The sequence below is a fragment of the Phallusia mammillata genome, chromosome 6 (assembly GCF_965637545.1).
Source record: "Phallusia mammillata chromosome 6, kaPhaMamm4.hap1.1, whole genome shotgun sequence".
NCBI classification, from domain to species: Eukaryota; Metazoa; Chordata; class Ascidiacea; order Phlebobranchia; family Ascidiidae; genus Phallusia; species Phallusia mammillata.
Window position 1 is genome coordinate 21,499,164 of NC_137257.1, and position 13,292 is coordinate 21,512,455.

General features: G+C 36.8%; 1 long non-coding RNA gene and 1 pseudogene across 1 annotated transcript in view; one reads left to right on the forward strand and one right to left on the reverse strand.

The window, feature by feature from the left end:
- Nucleotides 1-286: 286 nt before the first annotated feature.
- On the reverse strand, nt 287-3,292 carry LOC145234651 (uncharacterized; annotated as a pseudogene).
- A 430-nt stretch (nt 3,293-3,722) lies between these two features.
- LOC145233582 (uncharacterized) overlaps nt 3,723-13,292 on the forward strand; it is a 124,475-nt gene continuing 114,905 nt past the window's right edge. The window contains exons 1-2 of the long non-coding RNA XR_013861139.1: nt 3,723-4,347; nt 10,511-10,602. This is a non-coding gene — a long non-coding RNA (uncharacterized LOC145233582). The remainder of the gene's footprint in view (nt 4,348-10,510; nt 10,603-13,292) is intronic.

Below are 13,292 nucleotides of genomic sequence, written 5' to 3' on the forward strand. Positions count from 1 at the left end.
GCATTGCTCGCCGGTCAGTTTCTCTTCCCACGCGTTCGCGTTTTCCTTATCTAATCTTGGACACCCTACACTGTTTACGTAGTCGTTCATTTCATCTTTTGTAGTGCGGCACGGGTTTTTACTTGCCCTATACAGCGTTTCAAAATGGTCTTTTTGAACTTGTAGAATAGTCTTTTGGTCTGTTTCTATTTTGGAGTTTGAGTTTAATCTAGTAATGGCCTTTTTCTCCATTCTTTTTTTTTGCCACCATATTCTGCCCACCGCGCCCTACTTCTCGCTTTTGCGCTTTTGCTGTATCTTTCAATAATATTGTCGTATTGTTGTTGGGTTATTGCGATTTCGCTCGTCGTGCGTTCGTCATGGGATTGGGGTGATTTTTGCATATCTGAAAGTTTATTCTCTAGCTCTGTTTGTTGGGCTTTAATTTGTAAAATTGTATTTTTCGCGCGGCAGTTGCTATGCGTATTTTTTCCTCCGGTTTTATCTACTTCATCATAAAGTACGCAGTTGAAGTCCCCCGCTAAAATAAATTCATCTGTTCCGCTTTCGGCGCGTTGCTCCTCCAAACGGTTAAACAGGTTGTCGTAAAAATGCGGGCTGTCTTTGTTAGGTCCGTAAACATTACATAGTGTTAAACGCTGGTCGGATATTTCAAGGTCTATGATAACAAACCGCCCAAGATTGTGAACTATCACTTCGTGTTTTAAGTACGATAGGTTCGTGGAGAACAATACCGCCACTCCTTTGCTTTTTGTTGTGCCGTGCGAGGCTATAATTTCCCCACCCCATTCTAATTCCCATTGTTTGAGGCAGGATGCGGATGTGTGCGTTTCTTGTAGACAAATTATATCATTTTTTTTCTGACGCAGAAAATAAAACACACTTCTTCGCTTCTTGGGGTTTTGTAACCCAGCAACGTTGTAAGTTATGATAGAAAGCGGCATTTAAACACGTTCTACACCTATTTCAATGTCAAATTCATATTCAAAGCCACAATCGCATAAGTACGGGTTGTTAGGTCCCATTAACTGAGATGCTATTTTCCCACAGCTACAGTGGACAAGCGTATTTGTGCATGCATTATTTACACAGTTAGTAGTCATTGTCCGTTTTGGTATAGCGTTAACAGTTTTACAAATGCAAAACATTGAATACCTTTTGCATTCCACGCATTCGAAAGTTATTTTATCTGTTTGGTACTTCGGCTAAAACTTGTGACAGCACGGCATCCTTCTCATGGGTTGGTGGCATGTGACACAGTTAGTTATCACCTCCTTATCCGGGACCAAAAATCTATCAATTTCGTTGCAGCACGATGCAGCAATGTTGAACTCCGATGAACATTTCCAGCAGAAGAATGTTGAATTTTTTTTCTGTTACGTACCTCTCCTCTACATTTCGGGCAGGAAATTGGTATTTTTAGTTCACTTAGACTTATAGATTTCGCTTGATGTAAGTTTCCTTCGGTTGGGCTTTGTTGGTGCCGTTTCCTTGATGACCTATTTTTAGTTTCCAAAAGCGATCCGTTAATTAGCTGTTTATCAGGAAACTTAGTTTCGGGTTTTCTTGTCTCCTTTTCTGCTGTTTCGCTTGGTGTCTGGACGGTATCAAAATCTATTGTTGTCCCGTTCGAGTCAACAGTGCCCTTATCTTCTCCCGCGCCGTCCAAGTTGTTTCGTTTCTTATCAGAAGCGGTGCAATCCTTGCCTTCTTGGTTCACCTTCTTGCTTGTTTCTGAGAGTTTTGGGTAGTCTTGTATTCTTTTTGGACAGTCTTGCTGTTTATGTCCGACTTTTGAGCAATATTTGCAGGTTATTTGCTGGCCGTTATACGTACAATAAAACTCATATCCGTTTAATGTCACGTAACTAGGTATTGGATTTTTTTCCACATCAGCTTTCTCTAGAGCAGTGGTTCTTAACCGGGGTTCGATCGAACCGCAGGGGTTCGGCAACGCCGAATCAGGGGTTCGACGAAGGTGTTTTTGAAGTACAATACAAATACTCGTTTTTGTTAAACTTTAGGGTCTATAGTCGCTGAAAACGGCAATTTGTATTTGCTCAATATCAAAACACTGGAAGGTCAAACTTAGGCAGGGGTGTTTTAAACTACTCCAAACAATTTTTGTGGTACTAAAAAGAGTATTACCAGCCTAATAACCATATGTGTCAGACTTTTTGTACGCCTATTGTGTGCCAACAATGCGAACAAAACAGGTACCACAAGCATCACAATATAGATTATGACATCATAAACACTTAAGACTGATCTCCTCGCTGTGCAGTTCAATCTATGCACCGAGCTAGAAATTAATCTGGGCTTTTTGGGCGCTATTAGATGGTAAATGCTTGATATAAACCAAGTATTTTAAAACAGAAATAAGCAGCTAGGTAAATGGCGGCTGTTGGTAAAATAAGAATCTGAGACGCGGCAGTCCTAGCAAAATGTTTGTGCGACCCTGCACTAAGGTTTTATTTTCTTTCTTTTTTTGACGTAACAAAGAGCATTGTTCGCAAACAGAAAAAAAACGAAATTTTGTTGGCAGCAAAAATTTATTGCTTCATCTTTTTCATGTTAGTGTAGAGATGCTAAAAATACAATGCTTTATTTTGGTAAAAACTAAAAATTGCCGGAATTAAAGCAATCCTGAAACAAGTTGCTTGTATTATGATGTCAGAATTTAACAAAATGACAAACAGTAACTGTTGCCACTACGTTTGACAAAAAAACAAAAACTAATTATGACCCACCAAACAAAATGGGTTAGAAACCTAGGATGTAACTTGTTGGGGTTCGACCAAAGGCTGAAGAATATCGTAGGGGTTCGGCCGTTATAAAAAGGTTAAGAACCACTGCTCTAGAGTAACAATTCTCATTCCAGTTAGTAAACCATTCTTGTCTTTTCGGTGCTGGATATTCTTCACTTCTCCGAATCTTTTTTGAAATTCTGTTTTGATTTCTTCATTAGGGAAGGGTATAGGCACCCATCCTACCGCCACATTAAGCTTATCAGATTCGTAGAGTCGAACCGAATAGATTGTGTCTACCTGAACCAGTTTTTGAAACAATTCTAAAACAGCCTTTCTTGTAGTACATGTAATGTCGACTAGGTTTCCCTTCCTTTCTGAAATTCCAATCAGTTTTTGGACAGAGAAACTTTCTTTTTCTATGATATTCAAAATATCATCTCTTTTACTTTGATTTTTCGTTTTAAAACTTAGACAGGTGGGCCTCTTTAAATAGCTCCACCCTTTTGTTGCGTGATTTGCGCAAAACTTGGACCTTTATCCATTGCTTGATTGCGTCCGCTCGCTACGAGCGCCAACCGTAAAAAATGATTGTGGCTACAAATTACGGTCGCGCACGTAAGTTTATCAGTTGCGTGGCGCGACTGTGCGACTGTGCGACTGTGCGACCGCATTTTTGCACTCCTGTTGTAGAGTATGCCATTTATATGTGTACATTGTTGTGTTCAACCCTGTAGCCCTATTATTTACCCCACTAGCCCCCTACAATGGGTGAGTTTTTTAAACAATGTCTGAATTGAATGAGATTAGGACAGCTTGTGCAATTGATGACTGTTGTGTTTTAGCGTATTTTTCAGGTAAAACATACAATAGAAAAACCTTCAAAATGTATAAATGAAATGAACATTGGATGGTTTGTACTCCATACAGCTTGTTTATTTATGCACAGTAGCAGTCATATATATCAGTAGCAATCACTGTGTTTGACTCTACAAAACCAAACTTTCACATATGGTTATCTCTTGAATTGCATTATGAGTCTGCTTGCAGAAACAACTAAGATTATAAAAGACAGTGGCTGATATGGGACCCAATATAACATAAGTGTGGGGAATATATATTTTTTTTAACAGGTTATAGTGTATATGCAAGGGCAAAATGTGCTAAGCCACCCTTCTAGTTTTTACCTAATCATCAGTTTGACACTGCGGCCCCTAAATCTTTAAATTGTTGAAATCAAACAGTTTGCATAATATACTATTGTGGTGTATGGAATAATTCAATTCAACTTGATCAGTGCAGCTCGAAAATTGTAGAATGCATTTCAGACAATTTTGCATAATTCCGGACATAAACTGTAATTGATTTGTTTCAATGCAATGATTTCTGCCTAAGCAGTATAATGATGGCATCATTTTAGTGAAAAAATGTTGGTAGTTTTGTACAGAATTCAAAAAAATCGCACAACTGTCAATTTTCTCACTCCAGCACTGGCACTTTGCTCCCATGCTGTTCAACTTCAACCATCAAAATTTATTCAGAAGACAAACAACCGAATAATTTCCTGCCTTATAAGAAAAAAGTTGCAACATTTTGAAAGGTGTCTTGAATTTTGTTTTATTCTAGGATATGCTTTTAGGGAATCCTTTTCTGGCCTGTGATCTATTTAGTATTAGTCAGTCCCAAACTTTTGCGTAACCGTGCAAACGGGAACGTGACATCTATGTCCAAAGTTATCCCACCAGTTTGAATTTGGAAAGTTTGTCGAAGGTGGCATTGTAGGGTGTGGGCTGTTGTGTTTTTTTAAGCCTTACAGACCCCTTATAAAGATAACATTTTTAAACAATGCTTGACAGTGTCGTTGTAGGATGTCTATTGTTGTATGTCACTCTATAGTCCCACCAGCTACACCACTGGGCACCTAAAAAGAGTTGGAAGTGGATTGTATTGAGATAGTTTGTCTAATGTAATGTTTTGGGGTGTCAACTGTTGTGTTTTACCCTACAGCCTTACCGGTCCTCCTTAAAAAGATTAGCCAAACTCGTGCAGTTTGTAATACTTTTTGAGGTGTGAGTATTGTGTTTTACCATATAGCACCACTAGTTACTCCACGGGATGCAAAAAAATGATTTTCAATTTTATGGAATTGTTTTTTGGTATCTTTCGTTTAGACCTCCAAGCACCAAAATTCAAAAAAATCAAATTTTTAGCTTTTTAAGTAAGTTGCAATGTTTTGAAAAATGTCTTGAACCTTGTTTTGTCCTGCGATATGCTTTTTAGGAATGCTTTTCTGCCTGTGATCTATTTAGTATTAAAGGTATATTTCAGGATAGAACTATCTGGAATACTTATTCTCTCTGGTGGTATATTTTTTTATTTTTGGTTCTTTTTGGTATATTTTAAAAATACTAGGTAATAAACATGTACATGCATGAAAACAATCCACCTCATTGCAAGTTGAGTAATTTTTCCATCATTTTGAGAAAAAGATTAATATGCAGTGTACTTTTGTAACCATAGATTTATGGTCAAGGTTTTTGATAAAAATTGTTTTCTAGCTTTTCTCCCTATGTCTTGTATGGAAAAATTCTTCTACTTATACTGGTCGCCAACACTTTATTTCAAGTTCATGCTGTTAAACTTAAACTTAAGAAGTAACTAACAATGTTTTCGTTGATTTTGTTCTATATGATAATAGTTATGGTAATAATGCATTGGGGTACTTGATGACGTCATATTTTGTTGTCTAAATCATTAGGTTGTGTTCCCCTTCAAGCAAGGGGACGCATATTGATTTCACTTTTTTTCTCACTTGAAGTTTGCTAATGCACTTTTGGCATGAAATCTTTGATGGATTTGGATGAAACTTTTACAGGTGATAGATATAGTTATGTAGATGTGCCATTTGTTTTCTTTGACTCATTAGCCCTACTATTTACCCCGCTAGCCCCCTAAAATGGGTGAAGTTTTAAATGATTTAGAAATTAGCTAAAATTTGGACAGTTTGTGTATTTTGCCATTTATAGCTGTCGATCATTGTGTTTTACCATGTAGCCCCACTATTTACCCCGCTAGTCCCTAAAGTGGGTGAATTTTTAAACAATGTGCAAACTTCATGACATGTGGATAGCTTGTGAAGTTTGCCATTTATTGGTGTCGAGTGTTGTGTCTCACCCTGTAGCCTCGAAATTTACCCTGTTAGCCCCCTAAAATGGGTAATTTTTTAACAATGTCCAAATTAGCTGAAATTTTGACAGTTTATTCATTTTGTCATAACTAGGTGTCGATCATTGTGTTTCAGCCTTCAGCTTTACTATTTACCCCCACTATCCCCCTAAAATGGGTAAATTTTTAAACCATGTCCGAATTGGATGAAATTTGGACAGTATGTTGATTTTGCCATTTATAGGTTCTGACTATTGTGTATCAGCCTGTAGCTCCAACATTTACTTTTCTGTCTTTTAAAATAAGGTAAACTTTTAACAATGTCTGAATTGCATAGCAATAAACCCTGAAATGCATTGTGTACAACCTTGTGTGTTTGTTTACTGCCTGCAGAAACAAACCAAGGTTATAAAAAATGTTGGCACATGTGGGACCCAAAATAAAATAATTATAGGCAATATATTAACATTTTGAAATAAGGTATAGTATCAACGGCAAAATGTGCTAAGCCGCCCTTCTAGTTTTTTAAGTTACCCCACAAATTCACTTTGTAGAATGTGGCATTGTAGGGTGTGGATTGTTTTGTTTTATCCTAAAGCCCCACCAGTTGCCTCACATACGCCCTCAAAAAAATGATAATATTGTTTAACAATGTTTGATAACTTTAAATTTTCAACCAGCTTTAAAAGTTGCAACTGAATTGTATATTTATCGTTATGTTTTTTCCTTTGAAGCATCAAAATTCTATTAGATTATTCAGTGAAATGCATATTTAATTACACCTGTGGGGGCCCTTGAGTTTCTGCTTGTAAAGCAACCTAGGTGATCCAACTGTTGCCAGATATTAGACCCAATGTTGAATAGTTTAGTTAATACTAAGTAAATGCTGTTTTTAAAACAGGTCATACTTATGTGCAATGGTTATATCAGCAAACCTACTGTTAGTTGATGTTCAAGTTTACAAACTAAAAGTGTGAAAGGCATTTTAACCATTAAATGTTTCGGAAAAGCACAACATATGTGGTAAAAACTTTCAATTGCTCAAATCCATAAATAACAAAATTGAGGTAATGAAATCATATAATTCTAAAAAGTTTTGTGATTAAGTTTTGTTGGGAATGTGAATTAACAAGTGTTAGGCAAATAACACTTTTTCATTTTCAGGTATATACATTATAAGGGGACGCATATTGTTTTTGTCCCTATTTTTTCTGTCTGTTGCTGGTTTGATCCCAATGTTTGGTCATGAAAGAGTGTTTCGAACTGTTCAAATTTACAAACATGTTTGTTTGTTATCTAAAGTTGCTTCTCCCAAAGTTTGACCCTGGATGACAAAGTAATTTTCAAAACTTCTTCCTTACTAAAGTACATAATCCAGGAGTTCTATACTTATTCGTTGGTACATTCCAAACCAGTTTAACGCAAGTGCATCATTTTGTGATGTTTTGTTGGATTTACCTCTTTAACTCAAAATAATCTTTTGTAGGTTTACCAGTCCTTTAGTCTGAAAATACTAACCCTAATGTGCTGAAATTTTAAACAGCTGTTTGTAGGATGTTTTTAGGCAATGTTCATGCTAAAATGAAGTTGCAATGTTTTTTGTCACTATTGTCATGGGTATCAGATGTCAAATATGTTGTTGGACTTGCTACTCTGCTGCCTGTACAGTAGTTTGTGTAGTCCTATGTTATTTCCAACGATAGTCAGCCCATGTGTTTTCAGGTTTCAGTACAAGGTTGCATATTTTCCCACTTATTTTTTGTACACATCAGATAAAACTTTATGGTTGAATAGACAATAAAATGTGTGTCATCAAAACTAGAGATGTACCGAATATTCGGTTTGCCGACTTTATTCGGCCGAATCGGCCACTTTTGCAAAAATTCGGTTTCGGCCCCATAATTTGTTGTGATTCGGCCGAAGCCGAATCTTTATATTTTTTAACACATTATCGTTTTTCCCACTGCAGACAACTAATCAGTAATTCATTGTCGAGTTGGCAATCATGCTTGAGGCAATGTTAAACCCCACAGAACTAAAATAGGGACAAAACACAACCATTCTGCACTAATTGCCTGGTAGATAAACTTATATTTTCATGTCGAACGCGTAGCGTACGACTTCGCGTGACGTCATAACTCATAAATGATTCGGTTGATTCAGCCGAAATTATTCGGCAAAACCACTGAATATTCGGTTTCGGCCGAATCGAAATTTCGCCGATTCGGTACATCACTAATCAAAACAGGTGAAAGGTATTAATGGGTTCATCCTGTTTACCCGAATTGTTTGTTTGTTTTTCTCTGAAAGTTTGTCTAACTCGTTTTGCCATGATGGATTTGGATGAAACTTACACAGATGGTAGATATAGTTACATAGATAACCCCAGTATTTATCTTGCTAGCCCCCTAAAATGGGTGAGTTTTAAAGAATGTCAGAATTGGCTGAAATTTGGATAGCTTGTAGAATATGCCATTTACAGGTGTCAATTGTTGTGTTTAACACTGTAGCCCCATCATTTTCCCCACTAGCCCCTATGTTGCTGGGCACCACAATTGACAGGTTTCTGTGGTGTAATAGTGTTATCAGGGCAACCAGAAATATGGGATTGTGTTTGTGTGGATAGCTTGGTGGACGTTTTTGTGCCATGGCAGTTAGGGGGTTGTCAACAGCCTTATGATTTTACAACTTTTACTGACTGTTGTTAAAAAGCCCCTAGTGTTCAAAATTTTTGACACTGGCCTATTGGGAAAAAATGTTATAGAACTGTTAATTGGGTCATTGTGGTTGCACATTTTACTAGTTTGGGTGTAGAACCCTAATAGTTACGAATAGCATGAAATTGGGATAGCTTGTAAAATATGCCATTTATTGGTGTTGATGGTTGTGTTCAACCCTGTAACCACAACATTTTACCCCACTAGCTCCCTAAAATAGGTCTATTTTTCAAACAATGTTTCATTTGTATTTAATTCGATAGCTTGTAGAATTTGCTATTTGCAGATGTTGATTGTTGTTTTTTATCCTATAGCTCCAACATTTACCATACTAGCCCACTAAAATTGGGGAATTGTTTTTAAAATGTTGAAATTAAATTTGGACAGCTTGTAGAATTTGCTATTTATAGTCGTCGATTGTTGTGTTTCACTCTGTTTTGCCACTATTCACCACTTCCTTCCTTTGAAAAAGAACGTTAAATAGGGCAAACATTAAACAATGTCTAAATTAAATCAGATTTGTATAATTTTTACTTTTAATAGCATAACTATTTAAGCCTAGTACTGGTCACTGTGTTTTACCTTACATTACCAAACTTTCTCATGGTTATCTGTTGAAATCTATTATTTTTAACTTTGTATGTGTGGGGATCTATGAGTTTTAGGCTGCAGAAACAACCAAGGTTATAAGAGACAGTGGCTAATATTGGACCCATTATAAAACAAGTTTAGGAGATATATTAATGTTTCAAAATGGGTTAAAGTGTATACGGAGTAGCAATATGTGCTAAGCCACCCATCTAGTTTTAAATAAAACTGATTTGTCATACCTTTGTCACTGTGTGACTGTTTCAAAACAGTTCTTGGACAACAATATCAAGGTTAAAGTTATATTTTTGGGAGTAACATTGTAATGTCATAAAATGAATATAAACAGAGCCTTTTGGGTTGATGCTTTCTACTAATTTGTCCTATGAAATATCCTATGAAAAATATTCACACCATATTAATAATGCTACTAGTTTGTGTAAACTCATGTGTGGGTACCTATTTATGTTTGCTTGCAAAAACAATCATGTTAATAGGTGAAATTGTGACAAATATGTTCAGAATCTGTTCGAACTGAAAAAAAAAACTTTTCTTAATTGCTTTGGTTGAAAAGAAGTCTCAATTTTGTGCCCCAGGTTGGAGGTTTGGATTCAGTGTTTAATGTTCAGCAAAGTTTTTGTCATTACATAATTGCATAAGTAATGTTGTGCATCTAAACTTGCCATCAGTTATGGACCTAATGTCCTAAGCAAACACCATTCCTCAGCTTTCCCATAAATTTGATAATTATTTATGATTGCACACAGTGTTAGTTCACAGAAGTATGCCTGACTTTAATCTGTCTTATCAACAAAAATTTTGCCAAACAAGCAATATACAATATGAAACATGAGACAAGTATGTTACTTATAAATGGTTCAAAGTAAACAATAGTATGCCAGGCCTAATAAAAGGTCATACTGAAACAGCCAGTCCACAAGCATTCCCCAGTATGGCAAGGTATAGGCAAGAAACATCTTGCCCTCAGTGGGACACTTAAGGCAGTTGGACTTTCGTTCAACTGGCCTGAAGTGCAAAGTATTTATATAGTAATGTAAGATAAAAAAGGTAACAAAATCAACATTTTCACATATTGTTTTGGACTGGTACAGCATGCAACATTAATGTCCAGGGTCATACTTATTGTTCCAAAAGGCTACATGTGGCGTTTAGGCCGAATTAGGTTTCTTAGGATTCCCATCCCGACATCTAACCAGTTTGCCCTCTTGGTTAATGTCGGCTACTGATAAACAAACAATTAAAAAATTAAAATTTTAATTTTTTTTCTCTTAGCGTTTTGCAGATACAGTGACAAGCAGATGCATGAGAAGGAATTTCTGGGTTTGGATTTGTCTACACTGTCATAAAACATCTTTGGAAACAAGGTGTGATATTTAAAATGTTTTTGTTTTTTTATGAGGAACGCTTCAAGATTTTAAAATATTTTCTCTCCTACTGTTTGTTCACCCCCTTTTGTCATGAAATGTTAGATAGGGTCTAAACTTTTACATCTGTGTTATTTAACTAAAAAACCCCGGTGTTTAGCCTGATGGTGTCATCACCTTCACTGGCTATTACCCATAATTTTGGTCCAAATTTCAAACTGTTTCTTTTTTTGACCCCCCAAAATCGAAAAAACGGAAAGGCTACTGCTTCAGGTTTTTTTTTCAAAAATCGGGTCAAAATTTTCGATTTTCTATCCACTATCCACTCAGCTATTAAGACGTGATATGAATATCATATGTGACATATTAAAACTTAATTTCTTGTTTGCAACTTTTATTCCCCAGTCCTGAAGATTCTAAGTAAACAAACAATAACTAAACCTTAATTTATACTGGGCAAAAATGCACTACAAACAACAGTTCAATTGCCTAAACATTCCATAAAAAGAACTACCGTGCGTTAAATAATATCTATTGCGTCCTAACAAGTAAAGTTTAAAAGCAACCCAATAGTTTTTTTCCTAAAAAAAGCTTTCAAAAACTTCAGAGTTCAGACTACAGAGACTATCGCTAAAATCTGATTCGAAACCATCCGCCTCCAGTTTCTAATCAACCATGACCGATGTCCAGGCCTGTAATAGAGGGCGCCATGGTTAGAGTCCAAAAATATCAGTTTATACCCCGCGAGTTTACATATATATGTCACACGCACCTTTTGCAAGTTGCAATGGAAGCGTATCGTTGTTCCGCACGTTTTGATACCCAATATGTAGCTGAGTTGTGTAAAATCATCAATGCGCCAAAGAAAACCGTACGATGACCCTTTAATTATTCAAGGTTTTTAGTTAGAGTCCAAAAATATCAGTTTATACCCCGCGAGTTTACACATATATGTCACACGCACCTTTTGCTAGTTGCAATGGAAGCGCATCGTTGTTCCGCACGTTTTGATACCCAATATGTAGCTGAGTTGTGTAAAATCATCAATGCGCCAAAGAAAAACCGTACGATGACCCTTTATGTAAGGTTTTTAGTTAGAGTTCAAAAATATCAGTTTATACCCCGCGAGTTTACACATATATGTCACACGCATCCTTTACTAGTTGCAATGGAAGCGTCTCGTTGTTCCGCACGTTTTGATACCCAATATGTAGCTGAGTTGTGTAAAATCATCAATGCGCCAAAGAAAAACCGTACGATGACCCTTTATGTAAGGTTTTTAGTTAGAGTCCAAAAACATCAGTTTATACCCCGCGAGTTTACACATATATGTCACACGCACCTTGTACTAGTTGCAATGGAAGCGTCTCGTTGTTTCGCACGTTTTGATACCCAATATGTAGCTGAGTTGTGTAAAATCATCAATGCGCCAAAGAAAAACCGTACGATGACCCTTTATGTAAGGTTTTTAGTTAGAGTCCAAAAATATCAGTTTATACCCCGCGAGTTTACACATATATATCACACGCACCTTGTACTAGTTGAAATGGAAGCGTCTCGTTGTTTCGCACGTTTTGATACCCAATATGTAGCTGAGTTGTGTAAAATCATCAATGCGCCAAAGAAAACCGTACGATGACCCTTTAATTATTCAAGGTTTTTAGTTAGAGTGCAAAAATATCAGTTTATACCCCGCGAGTTTACACATATATGTCACACGCACCCTTTACTAGTTGCAATGGAAGCGTCTCGTTGTTCTGCACGTTTTGATACCCAATATGTAGCTGAGTTGTGTAAAATCATCAATGCGCCAAAGAAAAACCGTACGATGACCCTTTATGTAAGGTTTTTAGTTGGAGTCCAAAAATATCAGTTTATACCCCGCGAGTTTACACATATATGTCACACGCACCCTTTACTAGTTGCAATGGAAGCGTATCGTTGTTCCGCACGTTTTAATACCCAATATGTAGCTGAGTTGTGTAAAATCATCAATGCGCCAAAGAAAAACCGTACGATGACCCTTTATGTAAGGTTTTTAGTTAGAGTCCAAAAATATCAGTTTATACCCCGCGAGTTTACACATATATGTCACACGCACCCTTTACTAGTTGCAATGGAAGCGCATCGTTGTTCCGCACGTTTTGATACCCAATATGTAGCTGAGTTGTGTAAAATCATCAATGCGCCAAAGAAAAACCGTACGATGACCCTTTATGTAAGGTTTTTAGTTAGAGTCCAAAAATATCAGTTTATACCCCGCGAGTTTACACATATATGTCACACGCACCTTTTGCTAGTTGCAATGGAAGCGCATCGTTGTTCCGCACGTTTTGATACCCAATATGTAGCTGAGTTGTGTAAAATCATCAATGCGCCAAAGAAAAACCGTACGATGACCCTTTATGTAAGGTTTTTAGTTAGAGTTCAAAAATATCAGTTTATACCCCGCGAGTTTACACATATATGTCACACGCACCCTTTACTAGTTGCAATGGAAGCGTCTCGTTGTTCCGCACGTTTTGATACCCAATATGTAGCTGAGTTGTGTAAAATCATCAATGCGCCAAAGAAAAACCGTACGATGACCCTTTATGTAAGGTTTTTAGTTAGAGTTCAAAAATATCAGTTTATACCCCGCGAGTTTACACATATATGTCACACGCACCCTTTACTAGTTGCAATGGAAG